Source organism: Chrysochloris asiatica, unplaced genomic scaffold (genome assembly GCF_000296735.1).
Source record: "Chrysochloris asiatica unplaced genomic scaffold, ChrAsi1.0 scaffold00211, whole genome shotgun sequence".
NCBI lineage: Eukaryota > Metazoa > Chordata > Mammalia > Afrosoricida > Chrysochloridae > Chrysochloris > Chrysochloris asiatica.
In genome coordinates, this window is record NW_006408729.1 from 3,319,067 (window position 1) to 3,323,533 (window position 4,467).

At 37.4% G+C, this 4,467-nt stretch overlaps 1 protein-coding gene and 1 pseudogene across 1 annotated transcript in view; both read right to left on the reverse strand.

Moving 5' to 3' along the window:
• Positions 1–4,467, reverse strand: part of BANK1 (B-cell scaffold protein with ankyrin repeats 1) — a 538,680-nt gene that overhangs the window by 266,326 nt on the left and 267,887 nt on the right. The window lies entirely within an intron of this gene.
• LOC102841919 overlaps positions 3,314–4,467 on the reverse strand; it is a 3,199-nt pseudogene continuing 2,045 nt past the window's right edge.

Below are 4,467 nucleotides of genomic sequence, written 5' to 3' on the forward strand. Positions count from 1 at the left end.
AGTTGGTTCTGACTCGAGGACACCTGACAACAACAACAATATGCAGATGATACAACCTTGCACCCTGAAAGCTAAAAGGACATAAAATACTTACTGATGAAGATCAAGGTCCTTCTATATGGGTTGCACCTCAATGTAAATAAAACCATAATCCTCACCACTGGACCAATAAACAACAGCCATATAAATAGAGGAAAAAAAATTGAACTTTTTTTTTTTTTTGCTCAGAACAACCATCAACCTTAACAGAAGCAGCATTCATAAAATCAAACAACATATTGCATTGGGCAAATCTGCTGCACAAGTCCTGTTTAAAGTGTTCAAGAGCAAACTTAACAGTTTTAAGACTTAGGTGCACCTAACTAAAACCATGGTACTTTCAATAATCTCATATGCATGTGAAAGTTGGACATTGAATAAGGAAGACCGTAGAAGAATTGATGCATTTGAGCTGTGGTGTTGGAGGAGAATATTAAATGTTCTATGGACTGCCAAAAGAACAAACCAACCTATGTTGGAAGAAGTACAGCCAGAATGTTCCTTGAAAGCCAGAATAGTCAAATTTCATTTTCATACTTAGCATATATAATCAGGAGGAATCAACCCCTGGAGAAAGATATCATGTTTGGTAAAGTGGAAGGTCAGAGAAAAAGAGGAATACCCCCAAGAGATGGCTTGGTATAATGATAGCAGCAGCAGGCTCAGGCGTAGCAACACTTGTGAAGTTGGTGTAAGACTGGACAGTGTTTCATTATGTTGTGCATATGGTGGCTATGAGTCAGTACCCACTCTATAGCACATAAAAACAACAACAACTGATTCTTAAGTTTATGATGAATAATTACAATCAGGATATCCAAAGCAACTGTCGTTCTGATCCTGGATATTTTTTTGTAACATATTTCCATGTGGATATGCTTTCAGACCTGCCTAACCTATAGACTCAAACTTACTACACTAGGTTGATTCTAAATAATAAGGACACTATAAAGTGTTTTGGAGGCTCTAAATCTTATGGAAGCAGAAAGCTTCATCTTTCTCTCATGAAGGAGTTGTTGAGTTTTGAATTGCAGATCTTGTGGTTAGCAGTCCAGTGTTTCTGCTACAGTACCTTCAGGACTCCTGGGCCAACCTTGTAATATTTATAATTCCAGTATTAAAAATCATTCATTTAAATCATTCTCAATAATTTCCAACTAGCTAGCATCAACAATAAATTGTATCCCCATGCTCAGTAATTGTTCACTGTCTATAAATTTACTAACTGGACAATAATAAATGTGAAACAAAACTGCTTAATTCTCTGACATTCACAAGAGACGTATATGATCTCTGTCTGTAAATGCTCAAAGGACACATTTCTGAAGCCAGCCTCCATCATGTCAGCACTCAGCTTTACTCGGTCCTTATGCCAGGAAGCCTACCACTGCTTTTTCTCTCCTTGCTGCTGACTCTGCTACTGTCTCTGCTGTCCTTGCTGTTCCAGGTAAGTATCTCACTCTGTTCATGCTTTTCTTTCTTTATGGTTCTGAGATTGTCAGTACTTGCTTCAGAGATGGCTCCTTATAATCCTAGGATGGCAAAGCTAACCAATTCCAGCATTGGAGAGCCCTGTACACCCTATTTTTATGATGCCACCCAATCATTTGGGTGGGATTTAAGATAAGGTGTGTGTGTGTCACTGTAGGATAAATACAGAACAACTCACAGCAAGATTGTTGGTTCAAACTCACCAGCCATTTCTTGGAAACCATATACATGGTTTCTGTGGATCAGAACTGACTCAGTGACACTTGAAAAAAAAAAAAAAGAAGAAGAAGAAGATTTTGGATAGAAAAGCCATATCTAATAAATTCACAGTATCACACTAGCCACTTCCAATAAAATAGTAAGTTTTACTAAAAAGTCATTTCACGTAAATGCCTAATGTCCACAAATGTCTACAGATTTTGTCTTTAATAAAATTTTATATTAATAGCAGTATGAAAACAATTGCAAAATATCTCTAGATAATTAGATAAATTATGAATAAATGTGGTATAATGCTTTATTATATTGCACTGGCCTGAGTGTAATTCTTCAAGGATAAGAAAAAAGTTACTTGTGAAGGATTTGGAAAAAATCTCAAGAAGATTAAGTATGGGTATTGACACTAAAACATTGGAATATTTGCCAAGATCAAAATTACTTGTACTGTGATAATGAACAACTTTAAATGTCTTTTTTGATTATTGGTAAGTTCAAGGAAGCTAATCATTTTTTTTTTCCTTTTTGGTTTAATATTTCTTCCATTTCAATAATACTCTTCCATAATCACATGAAACTATAGAAAAATCACATTTATTTATGAATTTATCCAAATAAGAATTCTACATCTTTTCTTATAAAATATTTTTATACTGTTTCTGTTGCTAAGTGTTGTCGAGTTGGTTCTGTCTCATAGTGACTCTGTGCACAACAAAATGAAACACTTTCCAGATCTGTGCAATTTTCACAATTATTTGTACCTTAAGCTCATTGTTGATGCCACAGTACTCATCTATCTCATTGTAGGCTTTCCTTTTACTAGTGAGTCTTACATCAATCCTGATGCACATTCTTCTACATATAATCCAATTTCTTGGATTACTTGCTAATCATACAGAGTGAATAAATACTGTGAAGAATACAACCCTGACACACATCTTTCATCAATATGTCCTTTAAAACTATAAATAAGTATCACAATAGAAAGGGCACAAGTCTTCTAAGACTGAGTAACAGGAGAACAGTAGATAGTAATAACCTAAAATAAAATCAAGCACACTGCCTTCAGGTAAATTCTAACTCATAGCAACCCTACAAAACTAATTAGAACCGTCCAGTGTTTCCAAAGCAGTAAATCACTAAGTGAATCTGAGAAGAATTAATTAGACTTGAATATCACAGATTAATCATAATCTTTCAGAGAGTAACTTCAGTAGTGGGCTGACAAAAAAAAAAACAAAAAACAAAAAATCCTTTGATAGTTTGAGCAGAAGAAATCAGTGAAATCATGGAGTCATTGGTATAGACCTTTCTTCTTTTTTTTTTTTCCTTGTCTTGCCTTTTTTTAATATCAAATTGTATAATACTGACAGTCAAGAAAGTGAAATAGTTTCCTTTGAAGTAGCTCATTTACAACTAGTAGGACATAAAGGTCAATGCACATGAGCTATTAAATAAAAAAGGACCAATAAAATTAGGGACCCCCTCCACTATAAGATGGGGTACTCTGCTTTTATTACCAATGACAGCCACTCCTAGAAATGCAAACAGCCACAGCAACCCTCCTTCAGGGAGCAGATCCACTATACTTGGCATGTAGATCAGCTGCATTGTCAATGGACACTCTGATCCAGCCATCCTCCTGGACATGATACAGGTTAATCAACTTCCTGAGTAGTCATCTTTGTAAGTGGCTCGATGGCCTAGATAAAAGGTTTGTTCCACTTCTAGGTCATAGGAGTTGCCCTTATCCATGAACTCATAAGCATACACAGAGCCAGAACCTACAGAGAAGGTAGCCCTCGACATCTGGTTCCCTTCACTATCCACATAATAGAGGCTAGAGCCTCTCTTATCCCAGCCATACCCATACCTGACCAACTTTTGGACAGCCCCATTCCTTTATACTGATACAACCTATTGGTGAGTAGCTTGAAGGCAGCTGCTTCTGAGATGCATTCCTTGCCAAAATTCATAGATACCATGTTAGGGAGCCAACAGCATCTCCCAGAAGTTACAATCTGCTGCATTCCCAGCCATGGTACCCAGCAGGTAAGGGTTGATCTTGATTACCTTCTTCACAGTCTGGAAGGCAATGTGAGCACGAGCCATAGCCCGTGAGTCCACTGCAAAGTTAACTTCATGACAGAATTTAAAGGCCAGGGTGGTGGTTCCATGAAGCATTTCCATTCTTAAGGCATTTGGGACACCCTCTTTAGGCACTTCCAGATTCAGTCCATCACTGGAACTCCCTAGATCTAGGATCTCCATAAAACCCTGGGTCTGAAAAGCCTGCATTGGTTCACTGATAACGGCTTCTGCAACACACTATCAAATGTCAGGGGTATAGACCATACTCTCAGTTAATTGTAGTATTGAATGGGAGCTTGAAGACAGAGCAGAGTTGTTGGGAAACTATATATATTATTGCTGTCAAGTGTAGTGGAGTCTACTCAGAGTCATAGCAACCCTGTACAGGGTTTCAGAAGAGCAGCTGGTAGACTTGAACTACCTTTTGGTTCAAAGTTCAGTGCTTATTCTACAGCACCACATGTGTATATGTTGTTACTGTTAAGTGCCCTTGAATTGGTTCTGACTCATAGAGACCCTATATAGGATTTCCGAGGAGTGGCTGGCGAGTTTGTACAGGCAACCTTGTGGTTAGCAGTTCAGTGTTTATCCTACAACACCACAACAAGAAATACATACATATTATATACA